The sequence below is a fragment of the Camelus dromedarius genome, chromosome 13 (genome assembly GCF_036321535.1).
Source record: "Camelus dromedarius isolate mCamDro1 chromosome 13, mCamDro1.pat, whole genome shotgun sequence".
Classification (NCBI taxonomy): Eukaryota; Metazoa; Chordata; class Mammalia; order Artiodactyla; family Camelidae; genus Camelus; species Camelus dromedarius.
The window spans coordinates 63,645,459-63,661,457 of NC_087448.1; the positions used below are offsets into that span (position 1 = coordinate 63,645,459).

At 38.3% G+C, this 15,999-nt stretch overlaps 1 protein-coding gene across 6 annotated transcripts in view; it reads left to right on the forward strand.

Annotated features, from left to right (window-relative positions):
* N4BP2L2 (NEDD4 binding protein 2 like 2) overlaps positions 1–15,999 on the forward strand; it is a 67,594-nt gene that overhangs the window by 21,458 nt on the left and 30,137 nt on the right. Inside the window, exon 7 of one of the 6 annotated variants that reach the window (XR_010383653.1) lies at positions 4,263–12,583. The exons of the other annotated variants lie outside the window; for them this stretch is intronic. The gene's annotated coding sequence lies outside the window, so the exon portion shown is untranslated. The remainder of the gene's footprint in view (positions 1–4,262; positions 12,584–15,999) is intronic. 6 annotated transcript variants of the gene reach the window in all.

The window sequence follows — 15,999 nt, forward strand, 5'->3', positions numbered from 1 at the left end:
CGTGTTTCTCACTATATCTCATTTTATCTTTTAAACTGCATAGTTGTCTTTGTTTAAGTTGTTATTAATTTAGGGGTTTTTTTTTCAAGGTAGGACAGAAATTCCCAGGGAGAGTTGAGTGCATCTTTATGGTACCTTTGAATTTAGAGGTTTTAGAGGTATTGTTGACTTAACAATGAAGTTGAGTGAAAAAATCTGTAAGTGGCCATTTACTTAGAATACTAGTTTTAAGTAAAGATTGAAAGCTGTGTTTACATGTTTTCTACCAAATATACATTGATATAATTGATAATCATTTCAGCAACATCTTTTCAATTGAATTTTTACATATGCTGTTGTGCCTTAATGTTTAAATTTTATTTTAATATTTCCTGGTTTTAATTAGCATTTGGAATGTGTAGTATTCAATAAATGGATTGTTAAATTACATAAGCTGTTTTTCTGATTATTGGAGGCAGTATTTCCTAAATAGATCAATACTATTTGTAAGTGGTTTTAGTGTATTTTTCTTCTGCTTTTCAGTTCTAAGTGTGCTAGCAGCAGCTGTCATGGAAATTATATCAGTTTTCTGGATTTCTGAAGAATTGCAATAATTAGCATCCTTTTTGCTTTATGTTGTTTAATTTTCTAAAATTAAAGAACAATAAAGGAGCCATTTACTTAAGTTTGCTATATTGAATTAATTAGATTCTGCAAGGAAAACCTTTAAGTACAGAATGAAGAATTCTTGCTGTTGAGTATTTGCTTTTTTTGTTTTAGTTAACTTAAAAAAAACTGGATCTTGTTTGGTTTTTCTTAATTCCTTGAGAACAGTTTGTTTTTTTCTTTATTTCTAAATGCGAAATCAGAGGGAGTATTTTTGTTAGAAAGAGAAAGACTTCATGAAAGAAGAAATAACATGGCTTTATGAAATAGATTAAGATAGTTTTTGGTTCAGGAAACTGGAAAACAGTTAAGTGATTGAGATTATTGGAATATTGTATAATGTTACACTGGCAAAGATGTGGTTTAAGCATTTCATTTTGAATATAGGTAAATCCATTCATCTAAATAGAGCAACTTTATAGGGCAGTTTGTAATTTAGGAAACATGGAGATATGGCATGTGAACTAGTTGTGTTTGATACTTTCTAGGGGAGAGAGTGTCCAGGCAGAAAGGAAGGTTCATCCATTTAACTTGGTGTATCTAACACCATCAGAGCCTTTTGTTTCAGATTTTCAACCTCACCAGTAGTCTTCAGATTTCTGATTTATGATCAATAAGGTAAATAATGGAATACAGATAAGTAGAGCAACCTGAGACTTTGGATTTTCTATTTCTTTTAGGATTGTTTAGAGATTATTTTCTTGTTTTTTGCTGTAACACTTTGCAGGAGAATTCTCAGACAGTCTGAGAAAAATAACTGAGGGATTTATCCTAATCTTAAAGTGGTCCAACAAAAAGCTCATGATCATTTTTCAGGACCTTCTTGCAAAGAACTGTGATCCTAAATGTAACTTTTAAAAAAATCAAGTGCTTTGATCTCTTTTCAGTTTGAACACCTTTATTTTCATTCAGCAGTTAAGAGTAGCTGGTACTGATGCATATTTTCGTATAATTACCCTTTATTTGAAAACGAATGTATTTGGAGTTATTATTTGCCTTCTTCAGGCTAAGTAATCTCAGTATAACTTTTCTTTAGTTAGTTTGTGGTCCTGCGTAGGATACCTTTCTAAATGTCCATAGCATGATTTTAATGGAAAGAGTTTATTATAAGGGTTGGGAAATCTGCTTTCTGCTTTCATTTGTATCCATCCTCACTTCTCTCCCTTATATTTCAATAGAGAGAGTAGCCCTCCTCTGTTCTAAGGTAAACGCCTTTGCTTATACTCTGAATTGCATCTCTTACCTTCTCACGCATCTTTATATGTTGTCATTTATTTCTTCTCTTTATAACTTCAATCTTGCCTTTTTTTCCTTAGTTTGTCCACATTTAAAGGGTCAATGCTCTCATCTCTTAAAGTTCCCCTTTCTTGACACCGAACTTCTCTACAGAATTGTCTACACCCATTGTCTTTTTTTCCCTCAACTCTCACTGTTACTATTCAACCCACCCCATTTTAGCTTCTGCCACTGTGATTCTACTAAATAGATTTTAAGGTCTCTAGAATTCCTCTGAATTGATGAGCATTTTTCAGGTCTCATTTTGATGTGACTACTCAGCAAGCATTTGACTCTTCATCCTTTTTTTTTTTCCCTTAAAATACTTTGCCTTGAAATCATGATTTTTTTGTTCATATTTCTATACTTTTCTATCTCCTTTGCTACCTTCTCTTCTTCTTGGTCTTTGCTTTTTAGAGTTAAGTTTTAGTCCTAGACCATCTTATATTCTAACTCTTAGCTTTCTCTGTGAGATTTCTTCATTTCTCAACTAGGCATAGTCGTCTCCTCATTTTTATCTTTACCACTCTATAATTTTATCCGCAGAGAAACTAAAGTAATCTGTAATTTAAAAAAAAATTGTTCTAATATAAATTACATGATTCACTCCCTGCTTAAATTCTGCATGCTCTGGCCCTTGGCTTCTTCCTTGACGCTGCCTTGTACTACTCTTCTCCTCATTTACTACATTTCATCTGTACTGATCTTTTGGTCTGTTCTTTAAATATACTAAGATCCATCTTGCTTTAAGCACTAGATCTTTTTTCTTCTTGGAATGCTTTTTTCCCCCCACCCTTCCTATGCCTACCATGTTCTCAACATTTAAGTCTCACCCTAAATGTCACCTCCACAGAGACGCCTTCCCTGACGATTCTAATCTAAAGCAAAGTTGTCCCACTCCTGTCACTCTACTACATTGTCCTGTTTTATTTTCATCATAGTACTTACTAGTAGTTGAAGTTATTTATTTGATACTTGTTTGTTGGGGGTCTTTTGAACTAGAATATAAGTTCCATGAGAACTTGTTTATTTTGACTATAGCTGTATTCCTGGAACCTAAACTAGTGCCTATAGTACTGTAGGAGCTCATTAAATATTGGCTGAGGGATCTTATACCCATTGCTTTTATTAACAATATTGATCTCCAAATGTATTTTCTTAAAACTGTCCTCTGAGCTCCAGCCTGTAGACTTAACTGCCTACCTGACATTTCTACTTTTAAGCCTGAAAAACTGAATCTGTGATTTTTTTCCTTTCATCTCTGGATCTCCAGGATTTTCTTGCATAATGAATGGATCTACCGTCCATCTGTTTTTGCAAGCCAGAAACTTGAGAGTCTTCTTTGATGCCTCCTTTCCCCTTTCATATTCAATCCATCAACTGAGGTCTTTAGATTTTACCATTTAATTATCTCTTGAATGTCTCCATTTTATACTGCCATCTTTCTCATTTGAATTATCACCTCTTACTGAGACAGGAGTCCCCACGTTAGTACTTAATCTGTTCTAGCTCTTTCTCTCCACAATCTAACGAGACTGAAGTATGATATACACATAGAAAGTGCTTAAATTGTAAGTGTAGGGCTTGACACATTTTCACAAAGTGAACATACTCATGTAACCAGAATCCTGTTCAAGAAGTAGAACATTACCAGCAAATGAGAAGCCTGCAGTGCCCTCACCTTGCCAGAGTGATCTTTGTAAAATGAAAATATGATCATGTATTAAAGCTTTCAGGTACTTCCCATTGCTGTTAGGAAAAAGCCCAAAAATCAGTGTGATATTTAAGACTCCAGTTGGTGTGGCCCCCACCTTCCTATCCAACCTTATGTTTTATTACTCTTCTTACTTTCTGTATTCCAGCCCTTCAGGTCACCTTTCATTTCCTTGAGTGTGCTGTTCTTTTCCTTCTTCTTTGCAAAGTTGTGTGCACACACCCCTTCTATACTCATCCTTCAGATTTGAGCTCTTCAAGGAGACCTTTTTGGACATAGGTTTGCTGAGGTCCAAAATACGTTATATGCTCTTGTGTACTTTATTAATTTGTGTATGATTATTCCCCCCCTCTTTATTTTTAAGCACCATATGTCAGAGGTACCGGTTTTATGGTCAGCACAATGACTGAGAAAGAATATTATTCAATATTCATACAGTAAGCGAATATGACTAGCTTCAGCTTGTTATAGGCTGAATTTTGTCCCCTTAAAATTTCGTGTGTTGAAGTCCTAATCCTCAGTACTTAAGATCTGACTATTTTTTGGATATAGGGCCTTTAAAGAGGTAATTAAGGTAAAATGAGGTCATATGATTGGGCCCTAATTCAGTGATTGGTGTTCTTATAAGAAGAGATTAGAATGCAGACACACCAAACGGGAAGACCTTGTGATGACATTGGAGGAAGACAGCCATCTACAAGCAAGGAGAGAAGCTTTTGAAGAAACCTACCCTGCTGACACCTTGATCTTGGACTTCTCCAGAATTGTGAGAAAGTTAATTTCTGTTGTTTAAGCCACCCAGACTGTGGTATCTTGTAGCTTTGAAAAACTAACGCAGATTTTTGGTATTGGGGAACAAGATGCTGCTCTAACAAAATACCTAAAAATGTTGAAGTGGCTTTAGAACTGAGTATGGTAGAGGCTGGAAGAGTTTTGAGCTTTACATTAGAAAAAGCCAAGGTTGCCTTCAGAGATTGTATGTAGAGATATGGATGTTAAAGGTGATTCTGGTGAAGGCTCTGGAAGAAAAGAGCTGTTGAGAAGGCTTCTGTCATCTTAGGGATAGAAATGTGATCATCAACAGAGTGTTGGTAGAAATATTAAAAGGGTGCTTCTGGTAAGGTCTCAGATGGAAATGAGGAACACGTTACTGGGAACTGAAGGAAAGATGATCTTGTTATAAACAGGCAAAAAGCTTGACTAAATTTTCTTCCAGGTGTTTGTGGAAAATAGAATTGGTAAGTGATGAACTTGGACATTTAACTGAGATTTCTAAGCAAAGTGTGAAAGGCATAGCCTGGTTTCTCCTTGCTGCTTATGGTAAAATGCAAGAGGACAGATAAATTGAAGGAAAAATTGTTAAGCAAAATGGAACCAAAAACTTGAAGAATTGGAAAATTCTCTGCCTATGCATATTGTGAAAAATTAGGAAGTGTGTTCTGGAAACAACATCACGGTTGTTGCTGGACAACCATCTGCTAAAGGGAATATGGGCATGTGACTTAGTGGTCCATTAAGCTATCTCTGCAGGACCAGAGATGGGGTTATGCCAGCAGAAACATTGCCAGCTTGGACTGAATGGGACAGAGACAGGATGAAATGAAGGGAGGCTGTCAGATTTCTACAAGACAAATCAGTAGAGCTATCTGTGGTGATCTAGCTGTGAGTGTGTGTTGTCCTTCATGAAAAGAGTAGAATGATCTTGAAAGCAGTTCAGAGATTGGCAGAGCTACCATTGCCACTATGGGATCAGAGCCCCAAGGGGGTGGGGCTACCACTTTGGTGGGCCTGGAAGGCAAGGCCTCCAGCCCAGTAGGCCTGCAGAACAGTGTGCAGCCAAAGATTAGTCTTTATTTATAATTAAAGATTATTCTTCAGCCTTAAAATCTAATGAACTTAGCCTTACTTGGTTTTAGATTTGCTTGGGACCCATCATCCCTTTCTGATTTTTCCCTTTTGGAATGGGAATGTCTATCCTATGCCTGTCCCACTGTTATTTTTGAAAGCAATGAGTTGTCTAGAATGGCAGGTTCACAGCTGGAGAGGAATTTTGCCTCAGGATGAATCATATGTCAAGTCTACATACCTGGTTTAAATGATACTTAGATGAGATTTGGGACTTAGAGGTGATGCTAGAATGAGTTAAGATGTTGGGGGCTTCTGGAATGTGGTAAATGTATTTTGCACATGAGAAGAATATTAATAACATACACTAAGGGAAGATCTGTGAAGACACTGGAGGAAGAGGGCCATCTACCAGCCAAGGAGAGAGGCCTTAGAAGAAACCAACCCCTTGGATACCTTGATCTCAGACTTTTAACCTCTGAAATTATGAGAAAATAAACGTCTGTTGTTTAAGCCACCCCATCTGTGCTTTGTCACAGCCCTAGTAAACTAGTACACAGCTGTTAACACTAGCTAGTTGAGAGGCACTTCTCTATTCTGCAGGTCCTTCATGTGTACAATGAGGGCATTTGACTGGATCAGTGGTTCTTAATTTTTAATTTAATTCAAAACTTTCAGAAAATGGAACGTGTTTCTCATTAAGTGTATAAAGGGTTGCCTGACATGAGATGTTCATAGTGTGACCGAGTTCTGTGTTTCAGATTATACCTTTGAGATACCTCAGGGATTGTTCTGAAGAGCAGAATCCTCTACTTTTAGTGCAGAATTAAATTACAGAATTTGAAGATAAGTTGCAGTTCTGACTACAACGTGGACAAGTCACTTAATTTGCTGAAAATTTTCCTCATAATTAAATGAAAAGAATACTTTCTCAATCTATAGCATAGAATTATTGGTTAGATTAAATGAGATGAGTATGTTAGTGTTTCAGCTGAAATAGCTCTTGTGTTAGCCTTGAAATTCTGTGATTTTATTTGCCTTTTGATGATTTCACCTCTTTATACACTATGGATGGGCAGAGAAGTAAGCAAACCAACTGACTTTTATACTAGTTAGAAATGCTAGGAGAGATCTAGAAGGATAAAGTTTGATTTTTCTGGTTATTAAATTAATCAGGTACTTATAGTCCTCATTAGCATAGGCAGTCAGGAATAAAGCTGTGGACTACCTTAACACAATTTGTGATGATGTGCCTTTTTTGTCATGAATAGTGGCACTGTTTTTCACCCTTGTTACATGGACTGTTGATATGACCCAGTCAATTTAACGTTCTCATTTTTACTGACAAATTTGATATGATTAGTTTCAAAGAAAAATGTATTGGCCAGACCTCATAAACCCATTTCTTTAAAAGAAATTTTCTAATGTCAAGCATAATGAAAGTAAGAGAGCCTTTCCCCACCACCTTTGGTTCTCACAGATACGTTTTTCCTCTTGTTTTTTTTATCATGACCTTCTGTGTAATGTTCATGTGATAGTGTATCGTCAGCCTACCTGTAGTTACATAAAACTATCAGTTAATTGCAGCCTGGGCTTTTATGAAATGAGTCATTCAAGATGGGAACATCAGTTTGAGTGGATGTCAGCTTTCTATTTTTATGGTACAGTTAGGGAAATGATAGAGTTGTCACAAGATTCAGTAGACAAAGGGGAAGAAGGTATATATTGAAGGGTCAGAGAAGCAGTTTGTAGTATTTTAAGATACAATTGCTAGTATCTCATCTGTTTATTGCTTTAAATGATAGTATTTAAATTTTCAATAACAACATTCTTTTTGACTCCCTTCTTAGATTATTTCTTCCTCAAGGAAATAGAAGAAATTATTGTATTTAGAAACAATTTACCTATAGAAAAATGAGATCATCAGGAGGCAGTATAGATCGCATTCAATGGAGAAAGGAAATCAGAAGAAAAGCGCTATCAGTTTTTAACTGGTTAAATAATTGGCCGTTGAGACTTGATAAAACAAGGTGTTGATAAATTGCTATGGTGTGGAAATAATGTGGAACATTCAAGAGATGTATGTTTGACCATATGAATTCTCCCTTTATAGGAGCTGGGGTTAGATCTGCTGCAGGCATGGAGCCCATGGTACGTCTCTAGGACTGAGTTTAGTGAGCATCTTGCTAAGACAGTAAAAAGAGCCATATTAGGTCTTCACTAAAAGTCTCAGAAAACACCAGAAATTAGGCTGAGGAACAGTAAATTCAGCGAACAAGTTTAAAGCAAAAGCACAGTAAACCAGGAGACGGGCAGAAACTGAAATCGAACTGATTAAGTAAGGTTGGGTGCATACAAGGATGATAGTCGGTCATTGCCATGAATGGTGTTGAAATACTGCATGCTTGCTTTACTGGTGGTTAAACTGTATTATTTTTTGGTGGGGGATAGACTGATTTTAAGATACAATATTGGACTAGAAGCTTCCTGTCTGCCTTTCCTACCTTGATCAAGAGCTTTATCTTGATTATTCTTAAAAGTTATGGAGGTTGATGGGGGGTGGGGGGTGGGATTGGGAGGGGCCAGTAGGCTTAGAAGATTCCCACAATTTACTGTGACTCTATCTCAGGTTGTCAGGGCTTGGCCAAATTATAAAATAGAGGATTGGAGTTCTTGGAGTGCGGGAGCCTGTAATTGGGTTAACAAATTGTAAGAGACCCCAGCCTCTTGTCTCCTTTAAGAACAGATGTGCTTAGTAACTGCTTTGCAAGCAGGCGCTTGTACGTCTGCACTCCTGTCTCCTTGCCCTAAAAAGCAGAGACAATGCCTTGCTTGCATAGTTGAGGTTTTAGATAGCACTCTGCTCATTGCAAGCAAGGACTCAGGCCCTCAGCTATAAACGCTGGGTGTGCCTGCTGTTAGTCTTACCCCAAACAGGGAACTGGCTGGTCTGGTGGTCTGCTTTAACATATCTGTAAGAATGTATCTTGCTTCCCTCTCCCCATGACTTGCCTAAAGATAAAGCCTTTGTACTCATTGTGACTTGTACAATCTCGATCCCATCCTCTCTTTCCCTAAATTCCTGCATTCCATCACACAGTTGTTAATGATTTTTCCTTTGATTATACACAATAAATGTGGGAGCATTTGAGAGGCTTGTGGAGTTGGCTCCCGACTTCCTCTCGCTCTCTTGACTTTCCACAGAGTATCGAGTAATTCATTCCATCCCGGTGGGCAGGGTGGGACTTATGCCGTCGGAACCCACGTTGGAGACCAAGAATAGTGTGAAATACTTGAGGGGTATAAATTGGAATTGAGACGTGGTGGGACTGACTTTGAATAGGCCCAGGAGAAAGCCTTCTAACATTTGGCAGTCATAAGACCATGAAAAGTATGGAAAACAAATAGGGTTTCCTCTCTGAATTGTCTTGTCTGGTGCACATCAGAATGATTTATGTTCTTCCTAAGTACATGAGGTGTATCTTGACTCTTGGGACAGTGTCTGCAGCTACATAGTATAAGTACTCAGTGCAGTGGGAAAAGAGCAGGTGGAAGCTGTAATTTCTAGGCATGAAATGGTGTTTTCTGATTGGGGAAATATGGTTGAGAAATATGAACCAGTAGTGAGAAGGGGTAGTAAAATTTTTTCTGTGTGAATGTGTAGCCATGAAGTTGCTTTTCCACCAGTCATTTAATAGATTGGTAGTCAGTGAAATGTGGAAGGCTAGGTTCAGGGAAAGCTTTCTGGAGGAGTTGATGCCTAAGCCTAGTCTAAAAGTGGGATTTATCAAGGGGAAAAATAGTATAGGGAAAAGGCCTGTAGGCAGTAGCAACTGAGTAAAGACTCAGGCAGGAAACAGTAATGCATTTATTCATGCATCTGTTTATTCAGCAGTGTTTCATGAGTGCCTACTGTGTGCCAGGCATTGTTCTAGGCAATAGAGGTAGAACAGTGAGCAAAACAGACAAAACCTTTGCCCTCTTGGAGTCAGTGTAGAGAAGCAAACTGTAAATCAATACACAAATATCTAGTAGTCATATGGTAAGTACGATGAAGAAACTTGAAGCATCATGAATGGGACAGGGAGGGCAGGGCTTGGGGAAATGGGTACTATTTTGTCTGGAATGAGCAATAAAGGCCTAACTGATGAGGTAACATTTGAGCAGAGACTTGAAGAAAGTGAGTGTGAATTAGCAAAGAGAGAAGTGAGAAAAGAGCATTCTAGCCAGAGGATCCTACAAGTGAAGGCCCTGATGAGATGAGACTGCTTGGTGTGGTTAAGGAGTAGAAGGAGGTTGGTTTGCCTGGTGCTAAGTGGGCCAAGGGCAAAGAAGAGAGAGTCAAAGAGGAAGAAGGAATAAGACAATTTGGGCCTTGTAAATTATTGAAGGAATATAGGCCTCTACTCTTCCTGAAATGGGAAGCTGTTGGAGAGTTTTGAGCAAGGGATGACATGATCTGACTTGTGTTTTAAGTCACACAAGCCAATTCTGGCTGCTGTCTTGAGAATCACTTTTAGAGAGACAGGAGTGGAAGTAGGGATTAATTAGATGGCTCTTGGAATAATCCAAGTGAGAGATGATTGTAACCTCAACTGGTGGAGGGAGGTGGGGAAAGGTGGAGGTAGTGAGAGTCCTTTGAAGCTAGAGCTGACAGGATTTGCTGAATAGATCAAATGACGAGTGAGTATGAGAAAGATGGAGTTACAGTTTGCTAAGATATAATGTACTATAGGAGGAGCACATTTGGAAAGGAAAACAGGTGTTTAGTTTTGGACATGTTAAGTTTGAAGTGCCTTCTGGACATCTGAGTGGAGATGTAAAGTATGTAGTGTGTTTTAGAGTTCATGGGAGAGGTCTGGGTTGGAAATACAAATTTGGGTATGGGTGGGAGAGCAGGCTTTTCAGTGTTGTTGGAGCATAAAATTTGGTGTATAATGTAGTGGGAGTTAACTCCAGGCATCAGCACTTCTCAACCTTTTCCATATTATGATATATATGGAAAACAAAGTTTGTAGAATTTGTTGGATTAAGTGGACTGGGCTGCTCCTCCCAAGGCTTCTAGTTCTGGGGCTTGGGAACTCCACCTGCTGCAGGCTCCATTTAGTTAGTAATCTTATCCATCACCCATTTAAGGCATTGCCAAGCAGCTGATTGGGAAGCTCTACTGTAGAGAAGGGGCCAGATCAAGGAGAATCTGAAAACATGATGTTAATGAACTAAGACTATCTTGCAGACAATGGGAATTAGTGAGGAGATTTTAGCAGAAATACGACATAATTGCTTTTAGATAGATGTTTTTCTAACTCTTGTTTTAGATAGATGTTTTTCTAACTCTTGTGGTGAAAGATAAGTTTAAAAAATTTTTCCATTCCACTGCAGTCTGATACTTTAGGAAAGTATACTTTTTAAAAAGTAAATTACTAGAAAAATTTTAATGTAAGTCAAATATTTTATAATTAAATTCAGCAGATATAAAAATTACTCTCAGATTCCTATAAAAGTTACTTAGTTTCTGTACTCTTGTCACAGACTGGTTGCGACTCATGGTCTGGCATCAGTAACAGTAGCACTTTTGAGTAGCATTGTTTGGAATCGAACATATTTAACAGTAAGAGTAGTAAAAGAAGGAAACATCTGTGGACATCTTAATCAGTTGAAAGGCCACCAAACATTTTGTGGTGCTCGTTGAATAGTGGCCTGGAGTAGCCTAAGCAGGCAGTGGTTTGGCAGAGGTATAAAGTTTATTGATGGGGCTTATTCTACTGATAAGTGCCCTTGGCCACTCTAATAATGTAGTCTCTGCCATTTCTCCCCTTGCATTCTGCTCTTTGGGAGCCATTCTCCGGTGGCCCTGACCTTGGTGAAGCATAAGTTATGTTTAACCATCTCTTTCTTGATTGATAGAATTTGATTATTTGATTTATTTGTTTCAGTTTCAGTGTTGAACAGATGGTTACAAAGGATTGGGTGAAATATCTCTCAGGATAGAGTGACCTTTGTTGTTACTTGGTTTTTCAGATCATGTGACAGATCAGCTGGGTCATTTTAGCTGTCCAGTATGTAGATTATAAGAAACTAAAAACTTTGGAGCAAGGGAACCTCTCTGAATTGAGGAAAATTAAAGATAAGTGGAATGGTTGGCCCTTTTGTACAGTTAATGCATGAAGCTACCCCTATCCAAGTACAGCCAGCATTCCTTGTTTTTCTGTTTTTGTTTTTGTTCCCCTACTAAAAGCTCCAGCATTTATCAAGGAAACATAAGGAACTCCTGAACTCAGTTGCCTTTGTGTATTCTGGAGGACTTGAAGTGCACTCTGGAAGTGGGTACTCTCCAACAGGGATGTGAGGTCACAAAGTATGTTATTTAGTCAAGCTCCTCTTTTTCTTGATTGAAAAGGACTTGTTTGTCTATAATAAGCACAAATCCATTTCCATTTGTATGGACTCATCACCACACCCCTACCTAAACCTGCTTACCTTAACTTGGGCTGGCCCCTCCAATTCTTGGGCAAGTCTTTGGTTAGAATCCATATTCTTAAGGTAATTGATAAATTCAAAAGTTGTTGTCCTTTGAAATGCACTCTAAATTGAGGGGTCATTGCAAGATGGCTGTTGAATATGTGGTCAGAATTGGGAATTTGATGGCACATCAGCTACTAACCCACCACTTTGGCACAATCAGCAAGTATCTTTGTCTTCCTCATAAGTGCTGAGACTCAGATATGTCAGAAGAGAAGTCAAAAAGCAGAGATAGCTTGGTTGCATATATCTTTTTGCAGAGATAATATTCAAGTTCTTTATTTGTTGATATGGTAGGCCAGTCAGCCAGCTGGCACATGTGCTGTCTTCCTAGCTGTCTCAGTCAAAATCCTGGAGAAGCTGCAGTTCCCACAAGTAACCACATGAAAGCAGCTCTGGGGAATGAATGGTGAGTGGTCACAGCCTTTTGGTCAAGGGGCCAAAAGGGCACCAAATGTTTGCTGGAGTGCCATTGCCCTACCACTGATATCTCATCTCCCACTGTGTTCCAGGTGAGCGCTGGCAGAAGGCACATGAAGAAACAGAGACTGGCTGGCTGATGGCTAAGGTGGCTAGTGCCAGGTCTGTTCCTTGTCAAGACCCATTTGAGTTTCCCCAGGAATGGGTAGGAAAGGCAGAAAAAAGCACAGGCTAGTCCTTGGGAGTCCCTAAAGGGAGCCAATGGCAATATCCAAGAGGCATGATGTGGGGGGCGGGGACGGTTAGTCACATGGGCACCAACTGGTCATAATAGAGACTGGTTACTGTGCTAGAAAAGAAACCTTTGGGTCCTTTTGGGTGCCAGTCCTTAACCTGATAGTTGATGGTCAGTGAGGGTAGAGGGCTGGAGAAGGAGCTGAGCTGTGAATTAGGAGGGAGCTCGTATGTTAAATGATTGAAGAATTTAAGTATTTTAACAAACTGGCCACAAAAGCGTACTGTTTATTTTAGCCTTTTGAGATCTGAGAATCACAGACTCCTGTATCCATATCAGTTTTTACAAGCATAAAGAAATTGTGCGGTTTCTCCAGTTTTCTCTTAATTCTTCTCTGGGATAGGTAGACTCTCAGAGAGACTGTGACACGAGAGTACCTAGTATCGGATCAGTAGCGCTACTATTTGCTGGATTTGATTGGAGGTTAGAATTGTACCCTCACCCCCACTTTCTTAGATTCAAGGGGTAGAGCATGGTCTCTCACTTCTACATGTTGAATTAACAGTAGATATGTCTCTGTGGCTACTGGTTTTAGGGACAATTCTGAAAGCTTGTGCAGGGAGGTGGGAGCAAATGGACTTGGTTGAGGGTCTGGTCAGACAGGTTAGTGATAGGTCTTTGGTCTTGGAGACCACAGCAAAGGCTGGATATTCTGCGCAGGGAAGCCAGGAGTGGAAAAATGCAGAAGAGGCATTCAAGCCAACATATTTGGAGAACATGGTAAATCAATTTCATTCATTGATTTCAAGGATGAAGAGCTTGGGAGTCCCAGAAGGGAAAGTGAGAAAAGCTAGAGAGGAAGTTCCAAAACCATTGTAGCAAACAGTACAAAGAATCTCTGGCATCCTTTTCAACCACTTGATACTTTGCTGTAATGGATATGTATAAAGGTGCAAGCTCCAAGCAATACATTGATGAATGTAGAGTTGATTGTTACACATTTTTCTATATGTAGTTGACATTTATATAGAAAATTAATAGAAATTATGCAAAAGATAGGCTGTACCTGGAAACCTAAGACATGTATGTAGAAAACAAAGTATCATTGATAATTATTATGATAGAATTGAAGGAGAAAGAGAATGCTGTGGAGACTTAAGTAGTAAGAAATTGAGCAGAGTAGGTTCAAGTTTATTAGAGTTGGCTGACTGGGGATGAGAACGGTTAAAACACATTACTTTTAAGTGTAACAAATCAGCTACAAAGATAGTATAGTGAATAAAATACTACAGTCATAATCTAGAAATCAGAATCATTGTTCTCATTCTAGTACAGGTTTGTGACCCTTTGCAAGTTGCTGTCCCAGTTCATAACTCAATATTACATGTAAAGATAAATACATGTTTGTTGTCTCATGAATACTGTGAATATTAATGAGATTCTATTATGGCATACTCTATATTCTGCAAAAAATAGTAAACATATATTATTGGTAGAGTATTTAACATGTTAAAAAATGAGGTGTTAGCCTGAAAGGGATTTATGGGACATCCAGCTCAAATCTCACGTTTTATAAATAAGGAAATTAAGGTCCAAGAAAGTTAAATAGCTTACACCTATATTCAGTGGAAGAACTAGAACTAGCATCCAGCACTCCTGGATCCAGCATTTCTTTCCTATACCCAAAGTCTTCCCAGTAAGTATTTATGGTGAGTAATACTAGCTTGTAGTATTTCAGTAGTTTATCAGTAAGTCTGAATCCTTGCCAGTTGCATATTGGCTACCCAGAAAAATTCATGCAGATTCTAAGGCAGTTATATGAAAGTTGATTTCCTGCTTAATTTATATATCAAAAATAGTATATAGCTTGATTGAAGACAGGCTCAGTTTTAGCACTTGCTTGACTACATTTAATAAGAAACCTTGACAAGAGACTTTGGTGTAATTTGGGGGTAGGGATGGGGCACTTGCCCAACTCAGCAGTGCTCAGCATCCTGAGTTCTTTGTAAATTATTTTATTGAATGATAGTGGGGATATTGGCTGACGATAAAAGCCTAAGGAAGGCCAAGATCATGTGCCAATTTAAAACATGAATGTAATGTACATAGGTAAAGTTTTCATCGCTTTTACACAACTTAAAGTTAACACAATCTACTGTGCAACACAACAAGGCACAGGATAGAGAAGTGAAAACTGAATCTAAGAAGTCAAGCTCTATGCTGCCTGGAAATCAGCCAGAAAATGTGAACATATCTTAACAAAAACAACAACAACAACAACAAAAGCCAGAAGTCTACAGAAGAATCATATTTATTGCCATAGACTTGAACCCACTACAGATTCAACATTTCTCCTTTGGAATATAATATTAAAGGGAAAAATAAAGTAACTGGTGAGGTCCAGGGTTGCAGCCAGCCCATCTGCAGCTTCCCTGGCACCATGTGTGCTAGAGTCCTTTTAAGAGGTAATATGTCATGAAACAAAAACGGAACAACTGCAAGCAGGAAAGTAAAAAAATCTATCCGTGTACTCTGAAGCATGACTTAAAACCATGTCACTGAGCTGTGACGTGAAGGAGGAAAAGTGGTGATCGGTACGTGTATAGCTTTCACAGGTGGGAGCTGTTCCTTCTGAGCATTTCAGTATGACAGCTCAATCACATGTGAGTGACAGGTACACAGTGAGGACTATCATCCCAGGTACACAGTATGGAAATGATTTGTTGTGCCTGCACTGGCTTTTGGGATACACAAACCTGGATATAAATTATACATATAAATAATTTCAAGCATGACCTAAAATTCATACAGAAGGAGGTGAAGCAAAAGTAACAGTCCTTTTTATTTCTAATGCCCTTCACATTCTACTTCTTAGACAAGGTTAACAGTTTGGCATGCATCCTGCAGGTCCCTTTTGTGTCTGTGAAAAACATACATATACACGCACAAACACGGGCACAGACATGTGATACACGTGCATATATATATATATATGCTCACACACATTGAGAACCTACTGTGTTCCAGAAAACCTAGATGCTTTTTCACTCCAAATGCAAATACAGAAGCAGTTCACTCATTTGGTAGTCATTCTTCACGAACTTTGGAAAATGGCTAAAATCTCAAAAGATTCAAGAAAGCGTTTTTTTGATTTGTCAAAGTAGATGTCGCATGCTCTGTACACCCAAGTCTGTGTGCAGTACCTTTCAAAGACTCTGAGGCAATTTACATTTTTTAGTACAAAATTCCAATAAAGCGATTTTAGTGGTTTCCCTACCACAAATATTTTAGCAGTAACTGGTGGTAGTGAAGTTGGAATGGTCCCAGAAAGAATATAGATATG